This window comes from Tamandua tetradactyla, chromosome 5 (genome assembly GCF_023851605.1).
Source record: "Tamandua tetradactyla isolate mTamTet1 chromosome 5, mTamTet1.pri, whole genome shotgun sequence".
In the NCBI taxonomy this organism is placed as follows: domain Eukaryota; kingdom Metazoa; phylum Chordata; class Mammalia; order Pilosa; family Myrmecophagidae; genus Tamandua; species Tamandua tetradactyla.
In genome coordinates, this window is record NC_135331.1 from 162,218,425 (window position 1) to 162,241,609 (window position 23,185).

The 23,185-nt window shown below is 36.2% G+C and overlaps 1 pseudogene; it reads left to right on the forward strand.

The window, feature by feature from the left end:
* The first annotated feature begins 1,229 nt into the window (after positions 1–1,229).
* Positions 1,230–23,185, forward strand: part of LOC143683369 (farnesyl pyrophosphate synthase pseudogene) — a 31,369-nt pseudogene continuing 9,413 nt past the window's right edge.

Below are 23,185 nucleotides of genomic sequence, written 5' to 3' on the forward strand. Positions count from 1 at the left end.
AGTTCCAGAATGCGTACTTGAAATAGACGTATTGAACAAGTGGCACAATCCCCACAGTGATTCCCCAACTTGTGGAGTGAGGGCTATTATGGTAGGAAAGGCCAAGGGGAAGCCATTAGAACTGCCCCTATCTAGCAAACTAGTAAATCAAAAGAAATACTGGATTCCTGGTGGTATTGCAGAGATTAGTGGCATCTCCAACATGAACTTGAAGGATGTGGTGATTCCTACCACATCCCCATTCAATTCTCCTATTTAACCTGAACAGAAAACATTAATCTCTGATTATTGTAAACTTGACCAGGTGGTGACCCTAATCACATCTGCTGTCTCAGTTATGGTATCATTGCTTGAACAAATCAACACATCCTCTGGAGAGTGCTTTTATCTCGATTGCTTTTAGTAAAGACCACCAGAAATAGTTTTCCTTCAGCTGACAAGGCCAGCAATACACCCTCACTGTCTTACTTCATGAGTTTATCAGCTTGCCAACTCTGTCCTAATGTCATCTCCAGGGATTTTGATCATCTCTCCCTCCCACAAATATCACACTGGTCCATGTATTGATGATACCATGTTGATTAGACTTAGTGAGCAAATAGCAGCAACTGCTCTAGACTTCTTATTAAGGCATTTACATGTCAGAGGTTGGGAGACAGATCCAACAAAACTATAGAGGCCTATCACCTCAGTGAAATTTCTTGCTGTACAGTGGTGTGGAGTGTATCAAGATATTCCTTCTAAAATGAAAGCCAAATTGCTGCCTCTGGACCTTCCTGCAACCAAAAAAGAGCCACAACACCTTTTTCTTTTTTTTTTTTTTTCTTGCCTCTTCGGATTTTGGAAACAACAAATTCCTCATTTGGGGGTGCTATTCAAGCCCATTTACCAAGTGATCTGAAAAGCTCCTACTTTTGAGTGGGGACTAGAACAAGAGGAGGCTCTGAAACAGATCCAAGCTGCCCTGCAATCTGCTCTGCCACTTGAGCCATATGTTCCAACAGATCCAATAGTGCTAGAAGTGTCAGTGCCAAAAAAAAAATACTTTCTGGAGTCTTTGGCAGGTCCATGTAGGAGAATCACAGTGCAGACCCTTAGGAGTTTGGTGCAAAGCTACACATAACTTCTCTCCTTTTGAGAAACAGCTTTTGGCCTGCTACTGGGCCTTAATAGAAACCAAACACTTAACCAAGGGCCACCAAGTTACCATGAGATCTGAATTGCCTATCATGAACTGGGTGTTGTCTGACACACCAAACCACAACGTTGGGCATGCACAGCAGCGCTCCATCATAAAACAGAAGTGGTCCATACAAGATAGGGCTCAGGGAGGTTCTGAAGAAGGTCCAAGTAAGTTACATGAGGAATTTGCCCAAATGCTCATTTCCCCTACTCCTGTCATAACTTCTCTTTCCTAGCTCACATCTATGGCCTCTTGTGGGGAAGGGGAGGGTCCTTAAAATCTATTGACTGAAGAAGTGGTAAGGCAGGCCTGTTTAAAAGATGATTCTGCACAATATGCAGGTACCACTTGAAAGTAGACAGGTGCAACATTACAACCCCATTTTGGGATGTCCCTGAATGACAGTAATAAGGGAAAATCCTCCCAGTGGGTGGAACTTAAGGCATGGTACCTGGCAATTCATTTTACTTGGAAGGAAAAATCGACAGAGGTACACTTGTATACTGATTCATGGGCTGTCACCGATGGTTTGGCTGGATGGTCAGGGTCTTGGAAGGAATTGGCAAAGAGGTCTGCAGATAGGGATGGGGTAAGTGGATAGGCTTTTCTGAGTGAGCAAAAGCCATGAACATATATGTATTTCACATGAATGTTCACCAGAGGGGGACTTCAGCAGAAAAAAATTTAATAATCACTCTATTATTATTATAGATAAGACAACCCATTCTGTGGATATCAGTTGGCCTCTTTCCCCAGCTACTCCTGTCATTGTTCAATGCTCTCATGAACAAAGTGGCCAGAATGGTTGGAACGGAAGTTATGCATGGGCTCAGCAACATAGACTTCCCTTCACCAAGGCTGACCTGGCTATATCCACTGCTGAGAGCCAAATCTGCCAGCAGCAGAGAGCAACTTCAGTCCCCAATGTGATCAGCTTGGTGGTAGGTTGATGATAATGGACCACTTCCATCATGGAAGGGCTACTATTCTAACTGGAAAAGACACATACTCCAAATATGATTTTGCCTTCCCTGATGCAATGCTTCTGGAAAATCTACCATCTGTGTGCTTACAGAATATCTTATCCACTGTCATGGTATTCTACACATCATTATTTCTGATCAAGGAAAGCACGTCACAGCAAATTAAATGCAGGAATAGGCACATACTCATGGAATTCACTGGTTTTACCATATTCCCCATCATCTTGAAGCAGCTGGACTGATAGAATGGTGGAATGGCCTTTTGAAGGCTCAGTTATGATGCCAACTAGATGGCAATACCTTGCAGGGCTGGGGCATTATTCTCCAGGAGGCCATGTATGCCCTAAATCACATCAAATCTATGATACTGTTTCTCCCATAGCTAAGACTCGTGGGTCCAGGAATCAAGTGTTGGAAAGTGGAGTGTAACCATTTACTATTACCCCTAGTTATTCACGTGAACAATGTTTGCTCCCTGTCCCTGCACCCTTAAGCTTTTCTGGTCTACAGTCTTTAGTTCCAAAAGGAAGAGAGCTTCCACCAGGATACACAACAATGATTCTATCGAAATGGAGGCTAAAACATCACCTCACCACTTTGGACTTGACATACCTCTGAATCAACAGCAAAGAAGGGAATTACTATACTGGCTGAGGTGATTGAGTCTGACTATCAAGGGGAAATAGGACAGCAACTACACAATGGAGGTAAAAAAAACAAATTTTCCTGTAATACAGGATATCCCACAGGACATCTTTTAGTACTACCATGCCCTGTGATCAACATCAATGGAAAACTTCAAAAACCCAATCCAAGCAGGATAACTAATGCCTCAGACATTTTTGGAATGAAGGCTTGGGTCACCCCGCCAGGCAAAGAACAATGGCCAGCTGAGTTGCTTGCTGAGGGTAAAGGGAATACGGAATGGGTAGTAGAAGAAGTTAGTGATAAATATGAGCTACAAAACTTGACCAGTTTAGAAACAAGGATTATAATGGTTATAAATATTTCTTCCTTGTCTTTTTATGTCTGTTTGTATATGTACATAAAGCAAATATCTTTGTTTTCTTCTCTCTCTTAACCCCTCTCATATGATATAAGTTATATCAGCATCATGTCATAGTATTTAAGTTAAAAGATATCATGTTTAAGGGTTAATATTTTTAAAATGGTATTTTTATTTGCCACATTGCTTAAAACATTTTGGAAGAGTCTTTTCTAAGTTACCTTTTAATCATCTTAAATCACATCACTTCTCTGAGTAAATTGATTTTTAAATTTTTAAAATAGCAAGAACCATTCAGATCCAAATCTGGTGAATTATACATATAGTCATGAGAGTGATTTTTTTTTTTAAATCAGGCATGGGAAAAAAAAACTTTGATTACAAAGACACTGATTTTCTTTTAGTGCTTACAAACCCATGTCAAGCTGTGCTGGTTTGAAAGGATGTATGCCCCCTAGAAAAGCCACGTTTTAATCAAAATCCCATTTCATAAAGGTAGAATAATCCCTATTCAATACTGTATGTTTGAAACTGTAATCAGATCATCTCCCTGGATGACGTGATTTGGTCAAGAGTGGTTGTTAAATTGGATTAGATGATAACATGTCTCCACCCATTTGGGTGGGTCTTGATTGGTTTATTGGAGTCCTATAAAGAAAGAAACATTTTGGAGAAAGAAAGAGAATCAGAGAGAGCAAAGCAGAACCACATAGCCACCTCTGGAGATGAAGAAGGAAAATGCCTCCTGGGGAGTTTCATGAAACAGGAAGCCAGGAGAAGAAGCTAGCAGATGATGCTGTGTTCACCATGTGCCCTTCCAGATGAGAGAGGAACCCTAACCTCATTCACCATATGCCTTTCCAGATGAGAGAGAAACTCTGATTGTGTTTGCCGTATGCCCTTCCACTTGAGAGAGAAACCATGAACTTCATCAGCCTTCTTGAACCAAGGTATCTTTCCCCGGATGCCTTTGATTGGACATTTCTATAGACTTGCTTTAATTGGGACATTTTATTAGCCTTAGCCAAGAAAATGTAAACTAGCAATTTATTGTAAACTAGCAATTTATTAAATTCCCTTTTTAAAAGCCGTTCTGTTTCTGGTATATTGCATTCCCGCAGCTAGCAAACAAGAACACAAGCCATTCTCAAAATTAAAAAACGACATCACTATTGAAATAATCTCCAAAGGATACCACTAAGTCTAAAGACCTGAAATGAATGACTATGTGTCCAAAGACATGGTTTCTGCCTTCTGCCTGGTAAGTAATCTGACCAAATTCTTTAATTGTGGGAACTGTAACTTAAATTCATATTTCTAGTTACTAACAGAGTTGTAAGCACACAGTTGATGCTAAATAAATGTGGAATGAAAAGCTAAATATGTGAGTAAAATGAGCAATTTGGCAGGATCCATATAATGCTGTGGACTACATTATGCATGAAAGTAAAAAATTTCTATATCAGTCTGACCTAACAAATATTCTATCTGTTAAATATTAAAAACATAAATATAATAACTGAAATGAATGAATAACAAAAAGCTCTTATCTAGAAGTCACTCCAGCCAAATATTCTAAAAAAGATGGAAAATTAAAAGTAACATTTTCAAAAGTTTATCACAGCCCTCCTGCAGATATACGATAGCATCAAACTAAAATAGATTCCCTCCCCACGCAGAGTATGCAATCTTTACATAGCAGTGAGTATAGATACACTTCACCCCACCCCAAAACCCATCAAACATAGATACCACATTCTGGTTTTTTGCACAATGCTATCAGTTTTCACAGGGTATACTTGAATCCTCAAGAATTGTAGTTAATATGCTTTCAAAAGCTATCCATTAATTTAGATTTGTATGTAATTTTATATGTTTATAGAGAAAAATGATATATAATTTTAGGCATAAATATGCATTGTATAATATGTGTATATTGCACATATAATTTATATGTCTGTAGATGATGTATGCACAAATATGCATATATGTAAGCAAATCATGTGATGATAGCTAAGAGGTAAAAAGAAATTTCTTCTTTACAAACTGAAATTTAAACTCCTAAAGTGTATACCCTTTAAATTTTCCTACTGGAAATGTGGCACATCAAGAAAAACACATCAGAAGTCTAAGAAAAAGTTTAAAAGTATCCAAAAACTTAGGGCTAGAATGTCTCTAAGCAAATCTCCATATTTAATTCCAAGCCACATTTCCACATGGCAAGGAATGGACCGTCCTTGTCATACCTGAGTCATTTTAACACTATGTATATAGTCAGCATCAATAAAAGTCTTACCCCAAGGAAAAAAATATCAAATTTTGAATCTTTCTGCCCTGACAAATGGCTTTGAGTTAGGATGCATGATTGCTTCTATTTTATAAGTAATCTAATGGATTTATAAATAAGAAAAGATTCAACAAATATAAACACTACTTGATTCTGTATTTTAAAAGAAAGATGCTACTAGCAAGACTATAAGGAAATTTGCTCCAAAAGTTTCTGTTCACCCAAAGCAAAAGACCTTCCTTCATGGAAATAATAAAGTTGAATATTAGGAAAAAATTTACTAATGGCTATAATTCATGATTTCAAAAAGCCCAAAGATTTTCTTTAATATAAGACTCCAGAATCTTAAAACAGAAGAGAACCTCGGATACATTGACACTTTATACTTCTGCAAAGGAAGTGTTATATAAAGGCAGTGGAAAAATCTAAAAGTTCAGTTATACCAAGACAAATAAGAATTTCACCACCTAACGATATCTTTCTTCCAAAACTACAAATTCCACAGGGAGGTATAAGATCAACAGAAATCATGAGAAAAGAATCGCTCTAATATTTCCTCAGAAGCTGCAGTAAGAAGGAGCTCAGACTTACAAGCACTCAACCTGAAAAAAATTGGATGACAACCCAATTTCAAATCATTTAAACTGCCATCTATCCATAGAAAGCCAGAGTTGAATCAGGTAGAACATCTGATATAAGTGTCATCTCCAATTTTTCAGTAGTAGGAACTGAGTGTTTAAAAAATATATATCACACAGGCTGAGCACCGAACTGTAATTAAGAGTCTCAAATATAATAGAGATAATCCTAAAGATGTTGAGAAAACATACTAAAGATGTTCACAATTACAGATTGAATTCCTGCCAAACCACAACAGACAATTTGCTAAAGTGCTTAAAGCACTCAGGTCTCACTGGCATTGAAATATAACAACTTGGAGAAGTCTACCAAGAGTGGCGTGCACACAGCAAAATGTTCTATTTTTAAAAAATCTCTAGAACATAAAGTGGGCTCTAACATTTTATATTACAAATGAGAATCTAAAAGATACCTTTACTAGCAGTATTGTCAGGGTTGAGACACAACCATTTCTATATGTTTTGCCTTTAAAAATTTGGATATGATCTGAAGCTTAAATATGTATCTAGAATTCTACTGCATTTCAAAATCTGGCAGTAGCTACCTTCATCCCTTGCCAGAATTATTGAAATAGCCCTGTAGTCTTCAAGAATGTTCTTTCACATACTGGGAACATTTTTAAGTGGACAACTGAAAAATTCATTATGCATTAAAATTGTTACGAAGAATGAATTTCTTATTTTACCTATATTCCTTGGAATCTAAGAATCTTTTTAATTTAATCTCACCATACATTAAAAATGTATGTAAGCAAGCACTTATGTAACATTTGCAAATTTTATATTGTTTCTTTTTCTAATTAACCTTGCATTTCCATCCCATTTCTCATGAAAATTTACATACAGTGTGTATATATATATATTTATATTTAAAGTTTAGAGCTATGCAGTCCAATATCATAGCTCTTAGACACTGTGGATATTGAACATTTGAAATATGGCTAGTCAAAATTGAGATGTGCTATAAAGTAAAATTCAACCAGATTTCAAAAACTCAATACCAAATAGAGTGTAAGTGTTCTCAAAAAATTTTATATTGATACCATGACATGTTGAAATATTAATATTCTTATATATTGGGTCAAATAAAATATTACTAAAATTAATTTATCTATTTGTTTTTATTTCCACTGTAAATTTAAAATTATGTATGTAATTCTCATATGCAATTCTACTGGAATTGCATTTCTATTGGACAGTGCTTGCTTTGAGGCATCCATTGATCACCTTATAAATGTCTCTACAATAAAAATATGTCTATAACATAAACTTCTTTCATTTCTTGAGACCACAATATTGTAAATTTGTAAATATATTTTAAACTGAGTTATCTTACCAGTTATTAAATTGAGTTATCTCTCCAGAGGAATACAAAATGACACTTTAAAATACTTCATAATAATTATGTAAAAAAAGATGAAAATATAAAATTTTATTGGAAGTGCATGTCCTAATGAGGTAGATGGGGATTTTTCCAAATTAGTTGATATATGCATAATCTGAAAAATTATTTACTGTCTAACAATAAGGTTTAATAGCTATTCATTTTCCATTTTTAATTTTTATAGATATAGATGTAAGTTCTGACACCTTAATTGCATAAATAGATTGGAATAGAAGTATTTTCATAACCATGTTATTAAGTTATTTAAACTTTGCCCAAGCTTTATGACAAAAATTACATATGTAATTTTTCTAACATAAAAACTATTTTAATAATCTTTCTACTGGTAATTTAAGTTCTCCATTATGTTGAACACAATTACTAACCTCCAACCACTGTTTTTTGTTTTTTTTTTTTTTTTTGGCTTGATCATTGGAGTCATTTGCGATTTTGATTTATAGAAAGTATGCACTCCAAATAGCATCACCAATAGTCACTAAATAACTATTCAGTATACCCATTACTTTCATTTAGAGGTACCTCATTCCACCAGTTATAAGTAGAAAGGACAGGAGAAAGTCCAAGTATAATTAATTTTCAAAATAAATTTGTCAAAAACAATTTTTTGGGGTAAACTATTTCGTATCACAGGCTTTAAGTATATTTTTGTTAAAATTAGAGAGAGACAGATTTAGTTAAATCAATGTAAGAAAATAGTCTTTCATAGAATGGAGTTTACAAAATTAGTCCTCATTATCAAACGTGTTGACCCAATCAGACTTATTTTCTATCAGAAAATTCTGACCTGATTATGCAATTTAAATAATTGTTGGAATAAAGTTCCCTGTAGAAATAATCTTTTCTGATTACAAATTCTAAGACAGATTATGGATAAATAGATGGATGTAGCAGCGAGTCTTACAAGGAATCTGTCACTTGATGAAGTAAGGTGCTTTCTTTAATCTTATTTTATTTCCCTTTCAAATGGGTGTCCCAGGGGAATCATGGGGGGTTTTGGCAATAGTTGGGGAGAGGTAGAAAAGGTAAGAATCTCAAATAAAAATAATTATTGGAAATTATCTCTGCACTTTCCACTCCAGAAATTTTGACACCCTAGGGAAATGGACCCACGTCAAATCTGGGATGGAAGAGGAATAAGCCTTTTTTTGAAAGTGAAAGGAGTTGTCAAATGAAAGATGGAAATGAGAAGCAAGCATAATTGAATCTGGCTCCAGTTGGCTAAATTTTAGGCTGTTAGGGATCTGACATTGATTCATTTAAAGACTTGGGTCCCTGTAAAGTTTTCAGGTAGCCTCAAGGGTTGCATACTCCAGTTTACACTACAGCCAACCAATTGTCCCTTTGCTTCTCTTCTTGACCCTACAGCATATTCTTAATACAACAGACTGAGCGGTCCTTCTTGTTCTTACACTCCTCTGCTGAAAATCCTACAGGGGGTTCCTAGTGTCACATAGTAAAAGCAAACTATCTTGACAATAGCCTATAAGACAGTAAACAAGTTGCCCTTCAACTCATTACCTCTGACCTTCTTTCCTAGCACAATTGCCCAACCAAACTGACCTCTTCATTGGTCCTCAAAATTCCTCACCTAACTGTGAGCTCACTTAAATAAACCCTCTGCTAAAATGTTCTTCCCTTAGGTACCCCTGGGACTCTCCACCTCAATTCCTTAGGACATTACTGAAAAACTTACTCAGCAAGGTTTTCCTTTACAACTCTGTTTCTTGCCTTTTCTATCCCACTTCTTTGCTTTATTTTCCTCCAAAGCACTTATTACAATCTTACTGTATATTTTCTTGCTTCTTTATTATCTTTTCTCTTACCCACCATAAAAACAGGGTTTTATGTTTTTACAGCTCATAAAAACAGTATTATTGTCTGTTCCATCCTGTATCCCTAGAACAATGTAAGGCATATATGAGGCATTCAATAAGTATTTGTCAGTGAAAAACAATAATTTAGGGACCTTTCTTATAAATGATACAAATGTCTCTACACTGGAGAACAGGGTGGTTTTATTTGTTTAGGTTTCTTTTGTATGTGTGAAATTTGAGGAGTAGATTATACTTGAAATTAGGTTCAATACGCAGTTCTCTGGAAAGGACTTCAACACTTAAGCTTAATTCATCTGGTTCTGTACATGAGACCCGAGTTTGTGGATATTTCTTGAAGAACCATTTGTCTTTGTTTGTGCATATTCATTCAGTGCTTAGTCCAGTAGTATATACATTCTTTCCAAGTAGCTCCCTCCATTTATACTAAAATTGATTGATTCATCTTTAACTCTAAAGTAGTTTCCTCAGATTTATAAAATAAGAATAATGGAAGCATTAACTTTACTGAAGGCAACATATTAATTGATTCCCTTTGCGTGCATTTTATTACAGGTCTGGAAAACAACCACATGCGTGCTGCTGTGAAAATAAAATAATTTTCCACATCAGAATGTCTGAAAAGAACGTGGCTAGAATTTTAATCAAAAGTAAAGCTCTATGGTTGACAGAACATTGGAATTGGGTATCCTGAACTCTAGACAATCATGGGTGTTATCAATTTTGTCCTAAAAGCATTTTAGGCAAGTTTGCCAGCTGTCATTGCCAGACTATAACTTATCCTTTTCTCTTCTGAGTCATTTCAAAATCCCTTTGGATTTCATTTTATTAACAGGTTAGCAGACCTATTACAGTCCACTAGAGCACTATTGACTAACTTTGACAAATTATCCACTTTACCTCCATGTCACTTGTGTAACATTTTTCCCCAGACATCAAAGAATCAAAAATGCTATCAGTCTAGAAATAGCATTTTTCTAGAATGGTCTATGATTTGATTGCCATTGAATGCGCCTCAGAAAACCATGAAACATTGTGCATTGGTTCATTCAACAATATTTATAAAGAATTTATTCTGTATAAATTACTCTGAAAGGATATAAAAGAGGAAAAAAATAGTATTTCTACCCCCAAATATCTAAGCTAAAAGGACTCTAACACCACAGAAGATTCTATGAAATAATTATGGGAGCCAACCATAAATGAAAATGGGGCTCTTACATGAAATTCACATCAGTTAAACAAAAAACTTCAATAAGGAGGCTGTTTATCCCATAGATACATAGTGATAGATAATCTTAATTTAGAGTCATTTCAATCACTGCCTTTTGAAAGAAAAATATAAAAATATTAGGTTATCTAAGTTTTTCAGAGTTCATGCTCTAGAGATCGTGTCCAGAGGGTGACAGAGAAAACCCTGGGCAGAGCTAGGCTAATGGCCCTCAACAATCCTTTTTCATCGAGGTGTGTTTTATAGAGCACAAAATTCATAGGTTTAAAAGAAATTTAATCTTGACCAGTGATTCTAAAAAGTAAGTCTTAGAGAAAGAGTAGTATTACCAAAAGAAGCAGTATTCTCATTTCAGAAAAGATACTAGTCTTTTCCATTTTGGAAGTTAGATTCTCTTCTCAGATTTTCCCAAAAAGAGGATGATGTACAAATGAATTATAATTTAGATTTAAAGATCTGCTGGGATTTTCAGGAAAGAGCAGAGTAATCACAGATTAGCATCTTGTTTCTCACCTAGATTTAAACTATGGAAGAGGTCAATAAAATTTGCCAAGTTAATTTTTTTCCTCACAAAATGTAACTTACATAAAGAATGCTTTCTCCAGGTGGTGCAATGGTGGCTCAGTGGCAGAAGTCTCACCTGCCATGTCAGAGACCTGGGTTCGATTCCCAGAGCCTGCCCATGTCAAAAAAAAAAAAAAAAAAAAAAAAAGCATGCGCTTTCTAAATACTAACATCTTGCATCTACAAAATTTCAAAATTTCAGTCTTTCGTAAACTTTGGGAGGATTGTTGCCCCATTATTTTTTAAAGTATTTTTTGATCCCATCTATTTATTTTCTCTTTCTGGTTTTCCAATTTTTAGGTGCTGAGATGTTTCATATTAACTCACACATTTTTGGTTGTTTTTGTTTCTACGATTTTTCTCTCTGTTCTTCACTTTGGTTAATTTCTATTTTTCTATCTTCGAGTCCACTTACTCTTTCTTCTATCATATACATTCAGTAATTAGGTATATGCAGTGAATAATTTTATTTTGAAAATTACATCATTCAGTTGTAGAATTTCCACTTGACTCTTTATCATTTATATTTCTCTGCTGAGATCCCATTTCTCTTCTGAAATTTTATTCACTGAAGACATATCTTATTTTTACTTCATTGAAGGGTAGTTATTTTAGCCACTTTAAAATTCTAGCTTCTGGTTGATGTTGGGATTGGACATGATAGATTTTATTTTCCTTGAGAATATGTTCTGTTTTCTTGGTACTTTGTATGTTGGGTAGTTTTGGACTATGTCTTCAAAATTATGAATAATAATTTATGGAGATTCTTAAACCCCAAATTTCTTTCAATCAGTTACAATGGATTAAGTGATCTAGGCTTCAATGATCCCTTTGCATCCTAATATTCTCCCTTTTCCTCATTCTTCTCCAGAGCACTAGAATTGTTGTTGTATCTCAGACACACCAAACACACTCTTACCTCAGGCCTTTGTGTCTAATATCCCTCTTCCAGAATATTCTACCCCAGAGATGCTCAAAACTCATCCTTTCATTTCCTTTAGGTCTCTGATTAAATAGCATTTTACCAGTGAGACCGTCTCTGACCACCCCATATAAAATAACAGCTTGCACCCTTGTTCACACACCCTACTCTTTCACTCTCCATTCGTATCTGAACTTTTGCCTTCAAAGCACTTATATCTCCCTAACATATTATGCATTAACTAATTTTGTTTCTCATCTATCTTAATGCATTAGAAGGTAAGTTCTGTTAAAACAATGGCTTGTTTTGTTCCCTTCTATATATCCAAATTCTAGACATTGCCAAACTCACAGCAAATATTCATTAAATAATTTACAAGGGGTTTGAACATAGTCAACAAAATATAAAGCATACCAAGATTGCCCCAATGAGAGTGAAGTTTATTCTTGAACTTAATAAAAAAGTATGAATAACAAAGACTTGACCTACATCATCATTTTTATGTCCTATGAAACCCCTTCTGAATTTGAAAAGACAAGTACTGACTAAGGAAAGCACATAATCCAGGTGATCCAAGGTACTTTAGCTTCTTAGGATGCTCAAGCAGATATCATGAAATGGGTCAGGTTAAAAAATAGGAATTTATTTGCTCACAGTTTGAGGTTTGGAAAATGTTCAAATCAAGGCATCATCAAGGTGTGGTCTTTTCTTCCTGAAGATTGCAGTGTTCTGTGTCTAAGTGGTGGAAATTTGGGTCTTTACTTTGTCACATGGCAAGTCACATAGTTGTGTCTCTTGGTCTCTCCCTTCTCTTCCAGGTTCTATTGAGGTTCAGCTGATTTCTTCCTACGGCTTTCTCTCTCTACATCTGAATGTCATTTTACTCATAAAGGAGTCCAGTAATAAGATTAAGAGAGCCATCCTCACAAGCATTGAGGACAACCAAATCAATGGGCTGAGACTTGGATCTTGGGGTTTGCTCCTTTGAAACTTATTCCTGCAAAAGATAGGCTAAATCTACTTATAATTATGCAAGAGTCACCCCTGGAGGACCTCTTCTGTTGTTGCTCAGATGTGGCCTCTCTCTCTAAGCCAACTCGGCAGGTGAACTCACTGCGCTCCCCCTCAACATGGGACATGACTCCCCAGAGTGTAAATCTCTCTGGCAGCATGGGACAGAATTCCCAGGATGAGCCAGAATCTGGCATCAAGGAATTGGGAGGGCCTTCTTGACCAGAAGAGAAAGGAGAGAAATAGGGTAGGATGAAGTTTCAGTGGTTGAGAGATTTCAACCAAAGTTGAGAGATTATCCTGTAAATTGTTCTTGTGCATTGTATAGATATCCCTTTTTGGTTTGTGGTATGTTGGAGTGGCTGGAGGGAAGTGCCTTTGAGCCATTGAGTTGTGTTCTGGTAGACTTGATTCTTGAAAACAATTGTGTAAAGATATATCTTTTATGATATTACTGTGTGGTTGTGAAAACCTTGTGTCTAGTGCTGCTTTTGTCCAAGGTATGAACAGATGAGTAAAAGAATATAGATAAAGGGTAAATGAATGATAAGAGGGATAAGGGATAGAATAAATTGGGTGTATGGAAATACTAGTTGTCAATGAGGGGGGTGAGGGGTATAGGATGTGCGAATTTTTTTTCTTTTTTTTTAATTTCTTTTTCTGGAGTGATGCAAATGTTCTAAAGAATGTTCTTGGTGATGAATACACAATGATGTGATGATATTGTGAGCCACTGATTGCACACCATGTCTGCACTGTATGTGTGTGAATATTTGTCAAAAATATTTAAAACAAAAAGAAAGAAAGAGCCATCCTTATTGAGGTGAATCACATCTTAACTGAAGTAACCTCATCAAAACATCCTACTTACAAATGGCTCACACCCACATGAATGAATTAAGTTTATGTTTTTCTGGGGCACATACAGTTCCAAATCACCATGCAAGTTGACAGTCAAGGATACTGAATGGAAAATTTACAACCACAATACTCAGCATTATTTGTCAGAGATCTATGACTAGGAAGCAGTTGCATGTGTCCAGTGCAATCATCTTCAGTCTCAAATGGAAAGAATGAGCTCTTCAGTGACATATGGCAATGGTGACTCAGAGACCAGGCCATTCAAAATGGGGTTGACATTGCCATTTATGTCCCCCAGCTCATTTTAAAGTCTGTAGAATCATTATTTTTTCCAGCTTCATTGCCTGATTTGACTAATTGCAATTTGGTGACCCCACCCAGGTTTCTTGACAACCTAAATGTATTCAACCCATCTATTCATCCACTGAGTCTGACCATTGGCCAGAGCTTTAAGGTCATTCTAAAGTCAGAATTCATTCCCCTTGCAGATACCTCCCTCACTTTCATTTTCAGTTTCATGTTACTTAATTGCAACACCTTTCAAGTTATAGACAAATTCAAGTTATAGCAACCACAGCTGGGTCAGGAAAATGGTATGGCAGTCCCTGATTCTCCTATCTCCTACTTTCACCATTTATCCCAGCTTCCTTAGCTCTTCTCAGGGCTGTGACGTGACTTTCTCAATCCCATAACTATACAAAACTTCTAAAGAAAGACTGCTTGCTCTATTATTCTCTCCAGGGTGGAGAAAATAGTTTTTCCTCTTGGTTGCATGAAGGAAACAGTGTTACAATTTTACCACTAACAATTTACATTTATTCAGTGCCTATGATATATAGTCACTTCACATATGATATTTCATTACTGTTCATAATAAAGCAGGTATTACTCTATTTTACAGTTGAGAAAACTGAGAATTGGAGTTAAAGTGAATTAGCCAAGTTTGCATTGGCAGAGTCAGAATACAAACTTGAGTAAACTAATGCTTCACCCTGTAGACCGTAGAGTGAGGCTATGCATATCAAATCCGAGAAATGGTCACGTGCTATGTTTCCAGGGCTCATATTTATTATAACAGGTTAAAGAAAGTTTGAACACAAACTGACTTGGATGAAGCAGCCTATGATGCATTTTTTTGTCATTCCTTTTCCATGGTGAACTCTGAGCAGATATGTCAAATAAAGATTTATCAAAACTACTCAAACTTCTAGCCTCAGGAAAATGTTAATTGCCCCCCTGCAAGGCTGGAAGGGTTCTCCATCTCTCAGTTCATTCACTGAGTGCATACCCCCACGTCTTCTCCTCTGTATCTTCACTGCTATTCTGAGGGTTGGCATGGGTTCTTGGACTTGCAAGCAGTCCACGTGGCCTTGATGTCAACAAAGGCCATCCTTCCTAAATGGCTCACAGCAAGTTATCACTTCTTCATAACAGCCAAAAATCATCAAAGCCAGAGACTGGATGGCTATATTAAAGAACAAGATTCACAGAATTAGTAAAAGCTGTCTAAGAAAGCAACTTAGTGGGAAGAGGGGAAAGTCAGGAAGTTAACAACAGTATGTCCAAAATTCGAACAGGAAAGCAATCTCTGTTAGGTCAGTCTGACAGCTGGTGGCATGGATCCAATCATCATAATGAAGATAAAGGAGAAGTAGTAAAGTTTTAAGAAGGACTAATAAGACTGAGGCACAACTCCAGCTTCAGAGGGCACAGGAATGATGCGAGGGTTCCATAACAAAGTCTCAAATCCACAGCACTGAAACAAGAATTATAGATACTTAAATTGAGGTAAAGGTTGTGACTTAGTCACAAAAACCAAGGCAAGTGAGAACCCTTTTACTTTTGCTCTGGTAAATGATTTGTAACACCAAAACCAAGGTTGGCTTCTTACTTAGCTATAGGCCCTTAAAGGCTTTCTAACAAAATATGGAACCAGTCTCATTGCCTAGAGAATGCTAAATCAGGAAAATTCAGGCAGAATGAATTCTTAGAGTCTGTTTCAAAGGCTGTGTATTCCTTTAGACCAAGGGTCAGCAAACTTTTTTCCATAAAGGACCAGATAGTAAATATTGTATGCTTCATGGGCCATATGGTCTCTGTGCAACTACTCCGCTGTTATACTGCAAAGGCTGCCAAGGACAATATGTAAAGAAACGAGCATGGCTGTGCTCCAATAAGAATTTATTTATGGATGTTGAAATTTGAATTTTATATCATTTCTATATGTCACAAAATATTATTCCTCTTGTGAGCTTTTTTTTTCTTTTCAATCATTTAGAAATGCAAAAAGCATCCTCGACTCATAGGCCCATAAAAACAGGCAGCAGTCTGAATTTGTCCCATGGTCCCTAGTTTGCCAACCTCTGCTTTAGAGTGCATACTGCTTTATGGTTTCCTGGCTGAAAGGCCTCCGTTGCCCTCCAGTTCATTTGCAAAACAAGGTGGCAGCATAATGAAAGGCCACACCCACCCACATAAGCCCCTCCCCCCAGACAAAGTCTTCCTTCACATTTCCTTTTTTTCCTCCCCTGAACAAAAAATGAATTTTTATTGTGTTAAGCCACTGAGACTTTTTGGTTTATTTGTTATAGCAGCTCCTATCATTTACCCTAACCAGCACAAAGTTCAATGATCATTCCTTCACTTATAATCTTCTGACCCTTCTTTCAACATATATATATGTATGTATTTTATTTAAACAGTTTTATTTCCATACCATATAATCCATCCTAAGTGTACAAACAGTGGCTCTTGGTACAAGTTATACATTTACCACCAAAGTCAACATGAGAACATTCTCATTTCTTCTTCACATATACTCTTAACAAATCAATAATTTATATTTATTCTTAATGAAAAGTAATGTCCATACCACTTTTACATGATTCTTTGACATTCTGTTCAAAAGGTTGATATCTGTATCAGCATTTATGCAAATACAAATGTGTACAATCAATAATTGTCTTTATCTCATGTTTAATATCTTACCAACGCTTTTTTTTTAATTAGTTCTTAAGTCGTCCTCTATCTCCCATAACTGAGAAGTTAGGATTTAAGGAATGATTATGTCTGCTGAATCATTGTATAGGTATTGTTTTTTGTTTCTAGTACATTACAGTAGACAGAAGGAAATACCTGAAATCTCTGAACTGTAATCCAGCTGCTTTGATCTCAGATAATGATTGTATAGACCTTGTCTCATGCCCTTGTGGTTGTCGAACCCTTGTAATTGACCCTCACTTGTACCCATTTTATCCTGTTTTAGAAATTTGGAGTCTTATGATCACTAAAGACAACCCCTAGTGCTCGTTAATGAAGGGTCTTGGGTCAGCCCAGAACTAACCCACCTCAATTCCAAAATTACCTTGTCAACCAAAAACTGGATCCAACCAAAATGGGCCACCTCACATGTATGTGCCCAAGTGCAGTAGCTTAGATTTTAACTTATAAGTCACCTATATCTCATTATAATACTAAAAATCATGCCCATCATCATATTAAGGCTGCTGTTTTCTTATATACATTCTGTGACTGAACATGTAATTGATCTGTATATGCTGAATAATTAGATCACCTCTAATTACATCACCTGGAGCCATTGTGCTCATAATTCTAAACCCTGCCTATCTTTTGATACTATAAAACCCTCAGAGTTTTTACTGTAGTTCAGGGAGACAGATTTTTGGGCTGATAGACCATTGGATTCCTGCTTTGCACCTAGCAATAAACTCTTTCCTTTTGAAACTCCAGAGTTTCAGGAATTGGTCGTTTTAGCGCGTTGGGCAGAGAACTCACTGCCTTTGTCCCATAATATCCCTTTCCCCCTGGTATGTTCTCCAGTAGTACCATCACATTGTGAATCTGTGTTATAAACATCAATATCATATTTTCCAGGAAAAGAAAAGGAGAACCTTCTTCTTTACATGTGCTCATCTATTTCAGGGTACAATCATGCATAGAGCCCAGTATTCAAAGGAAGTCATCATAGATTGAAATCAATTGATAAACTGATGAGTTCTAATGAGAAGAGGAGGGTCTTAAAAACTAAACCTTTGAAATGTTCCTTTGCTCCCCCCCAAGAAAAAGCTTCCTTAAAATGAAGTTTTTTTAATGGTGTTTATTGCATTTAAAGAATGTTTCTTCTGAGTATTGAAATAATACTGCCATTGGCTATTGATGATTTCAAGCCTCTCCTCTTGATCCTTCTCTTTTTGAACATTTCCAAAATGATGCTTTGGGATTAATTGTTCAAGTTGTTATTCTTTACTGTCACACCCCTCACTGTAATAAAATATAAAAAGGTTATAGCTCACAAATCATCAGCCCTACTTAGAAATACCCTTTTACCAACATAAGAAGAGCATTAAAATATAAGTTTAGAAAGTAAATATGTGGCAGAAGAGAAAAAAAAGTTAAGCTTTCTGTAAGCAAAATAAAAGGAAATAGGGATTGAATCAAGAAGTGCCTCAAGATCAAAGAATTTTCTTGTTTGAAAATTTTGTATGGTTCACACTTAATTATTAAAATTAATGAAGGGCAAGAGAGATTTCAAAATGAACAAACCAAAACGATTTATCACTCTGTTGGAGGTGCAATAGGAATTTCCAAAGTCTAGGGGTTTCTGTCATCTTTAAAATAAGTTAACAATACCAACATAACAAAATGCATGTATACACAATCATTCAATTTGGAAACAATTGGCAAAAATCTCCAAAAATATTTATAAAGCCGCCGTTCAACTGCATTCTAGAGTCAATGGTGGCTAAAACTAAGCTGAAAATTTAGGTGGACTAGTGCATTATTATGCATAAATTAAACAAAAATGAAAATAATAAAAATAACAATAATAGCTACCACTTACTGGGCATTAACCATGTGGTTAATGTACTCTGCAGTCATGTACTCTGCTGTGGTGATTTAAACCCAATCTTCATTGAATCCAGGCAACAACCCTAGCAAGGAAGTAATATTTTACATGTTTAAGTTAAAATGGATCTTAAGGATTTTGAAGTTTTGCTCTGTTGTTTATAAAGAGGAAGAAACTAGAACCTGAAAGCTGTCACTTGCTACAGGTCACATCTCATCAATAAGCTGTGGTTCACAGAGCCCACCATCTGGGTACAGTCTTGTCTCCCAGCATTTTGTGACGTGAACATTGTAGAGGGGTCTGTATTGTGGCCATTTGGTCCAGATGCCAGTGTCTAGTAAACATTAAATGTGGTTAGTTCACCTATCAGATATTTATTGTGCACGTCTAATTCTGTGCTAAGAATGGTTCTAAGAAAATCTTGGTACACCCTGCAGAATTGTTCTCTGGGTAATATTTTCTGGGTAGAATATCACTAGGCTGTTAACACCCAGACTTTCATAAAAAATACCTATCATTCAATAAAATATTCTTCAGAATCAATATTTAAGGAAAGAAAGTGTTTAGAAGCAATGTATTTATTCCCTTGAAACCCCAATACATGTTTTTAACAAAACAATGCACGAAGACTTTCAAGTTATATTATGTATGCAACTGAAAAATATCCGAATTGCATGTGGACGTTTTTGACATGGTAGTGAGTGTTGACACAGGGGATATGTAGCAGCAGTGCCTCTGGCTCTAGGAATCATGTTCCTGCATATCAGGCAACTCTCTGTTAACAACAAGATTAACTGTTTGGAGCACAGAAAAGAATTTTTTTCAAGCATTTTATATTCTAACATCAGCTTTTTTACTTACATAGAAATGTTTTAGCTACATGTTGGGAAATTGGCTGTGGATTTTGGGTTGACATGTAATGTATCATATTTTCTTTTCAATTTGTAATAACGGGAACTAGGTTCCCAGTAAGTATTTTCACACAAAACATGGAATTTTCTCGAATGGGTCACTAGCATTAAGAGGGAGTTGTCTGATAGACAGAAATCCCTGCTCTGGTGGAGCTTACATTTTGGAGGGAACAGAGAGACAATAACCATGATAAATGAGTCAGTTACATCATGTGTTAGATTGTGATGAAAAGGACAATTAAGCCAGGAGTGGGATGTGTGGCAGGGACGATTACAGTTTTGGATACGGTTCTCATAAAAGACTTCACCAAGAGAGTGATATTTTAGTAAAAACCTGAGAGAGAGGAAGGAGCCAAATAAAAGCATTTGTTAGTGAAGAGCATTCCAGGAACAGAAATAAGAACTTGAGGCAGAAATATTCCTGGTGAATTCCAAGTGCAGCAAGCTGAAGTTTGATTCAAGAATATAAGCGAGGGGCAGTAGCAAGCGATGACATCAAAGATACAAGGTGTGTGAGGCAGCTGTTACTGAGAAAGGGGTTTGTCCATTATAGCACAGTAATAATTATGGTAATTATAGAAAGCATTACTTCGTTTTTCTGTCCATTTGAGCCACTGTCCATCCCCCAAGGTATATTCATTTCCTTTCCATTTTACCTAAGGGCTAGCAACCCTAGCACATAATTCCTCCCCCATCTGCTATGATAAAAGGATCATGGTTAATTATGGGGAAGGTCTGTTTCACAGTCACAACTACTACGGCAAGCAATGGGACAAAGCATTTTGTGTGCTGTGGTGCAGAGTTCCATTGTGAGCCTTCTCACTCCTCACTGCCTTAACTAACGTCTAGTACAAAATGGCACGCGGGACATGCCCTCCCCTGAGGAGAGCCAATATCGCAGAACATACTGAAATGTTGACAGATAGGACTGGGGACTCTCCCTTGCCCAGATTTATTTAAGACTGGAATCCTTCCCGCAACAGGATTCCCACCTAAAGGACTGGAGGGGGATGTTGAGAAGCCCTCTCCACATGAAAAAATTATTATTTCTCTCTGGGGTTCTTTTGTGGGGGTAAATTATTTAATGATTATGGAAAGATGTTATTTTCTTCAGGGAGCAACAACATGCTGCATAAATCATATATAGATTGCTGTAAAGTTGAAACACTGCTCAAAACTATACACCTCCTAACCAGGTAGGTTTTTTTTTCTCGAAATGCCATAGGGTGCTGTCAGGAAATGTAATTTGATCCTGAAATGCTTAACACAGACCAAGACATGAGGGAGGCAGAGGTCAGACCCAGACACATGGGTTGGGAAAAATTATGATGATACAGAGTCTGGTGACAGCACTGTGCTGACAGAAGCAGATGAAGAGAAAGACGCAGAAACTTTGAAGGTGAAAAGGAGGATAAATCAAAGAGAGTAGTCTCAAGAATCAGAAAAGGTTTTAAAATGGCATTTCTTGGGAAAGTGGTAGGTTAGAGCAGCTTTTGTGATGATGTTTCTTTCTACTTCCCTAATGGACTAGATTTAGAGCAGCTTGAGGTCAAAGAAAGGAGCCCATCACCCAAAGAGTTTGAATAAGGATGGGCAGGGAAAAAATACCAATTGGGAATCTAGCCGGGAGCAAAAAACGACATAATCTAATGGCCAATGACTTCCTTCAACAATAAGAGGGGCAAAAAACGGACAATAGTGTCATTAAAAAAATAAACATCTCTTTGCCTCTTCTCATCATTAAATGCATGTTCTTGATTTGTGGAATCAAGATTTTTTTAACTAAAAATTCAATATAACTAAGTTATATAAACCTATATATAGGTTTATTTTCAAGAGGAAAAATGAGTAATTTTAAAAATATATGAAATAGATGTCACCTTTAAGTGCTAACTTTTAGAGCAAAGATTTTAAACAGAGATATGTTTTCCAACTGTCAGTAGTATAAAATGGGAAATAAATTCATTTGGCAGGAGAGGGGGGAGTTGGTGAGTTCCAATTTAGATGTCAAGAGTGCTAATCACCTCACATTGCTTGACTATGATTCTTTGGGCAGTTCTCAGTGGCTTCTGACTTTAAGGGTACAAAACATACTGCGTAGCAAAATCACTTTCTTTTGTAATTTGGAGTAAGAAGAGGAAAACCCCACTTATTGGATAGTTCTATATAAGGAGTTTTATAGATTCATGGGCAACTTCCTGAAGGATATAATATTTTTTTTAATTTTTATTGTAGTACAATATATACAACAGAAAATTTCCCATTTTAACCAATTAAGTGCACAGTTCATTGTATTAATTACTTCACAATAGTGTGCTACTGTCACCAAAATCCATTACCTAAACTCTTTCATCACCACAAACAGAAATTCTGTGCCCTTTAAGTAGTAACTCTTTCCTTCTCCCCACTATACCCTGGTAAACTATAAGCTTATATCTGTCTCTATGAAAATTGCTTCTTCTAGGTATTTCATATAAGTAAGATCAAACAATATTTGTCTTTTTGTGCCTGGCTTATTTAACTCAACACAATGTCTTCACATTTCATCCATGTTGCAGCATGCATCATAACATCAGTTCTTTTTCACAGCTAAATAATATTTCATTGTGTATATATACCACTTTTTGTCTAGCCATTTATCTGTTCATGGTCACTTGGGTTGCTTCCACCTTTTGGCTATTATTAATAATGTTAGTATAGTATTATTAAAAATGTTAGTATAAAAATTAATAATAATATCATTAATAATGTTTGCACTGATGTACAAATATCTGTTCAAGTCCTGCCTCCAGTCCTTTTGGGTAAATACTAGGAAGTGGGGCTGTCAGGCCTTATGGTAATTCTATTTCAACTCTCTGATGAATGCCAAACTGATTTCTATGGTGGCTGCCCCATTTTACAATGCCATCAGCAATGTGTAAAGATGCCTATTTCTCCACATCCTTGCCAACACTTATTATTTTCTGGTTTTTTAATTACAGTCATCTTAATTGGTGGGAAGTAGTATCTAATTGTGGTTTTGATTTGCATTTCCCTGATGACCAAGAATGTTGAGTATCTTTTCATACACTTATTGGCCATTAGAGGCGCTAACATTTTATTTTACAAAGCAAATAAAAGGTTGGAATAAAGCACATTCATGTGGAGAATGTTATATAGGCCAAAGTATGAACTCGAAGTTTATAGAACCAAGAAATACTGGTTCCGAGGGATACTTCAGATGTAAGGGAGCATACTACTCTTATTTTCTTCTAAATGCGCATATTTTGGTAACTAAGCCCCCCCCCCAATTAGGTATTCTGTTCAATAAAAATTCATAAATCGATGATAATGGCTTATCCAAAGCTTATAGTTAGACTATAGCGTAAGAAATAAAATCCTGATTTTCTCATCACACATTACTCCTATTCTCCACCGCCAGCCCCCATCCCGACTATCCAAAGTGTCAAGCTGTAATTCTATTTTCAAGGTTTTCATTAAGTAT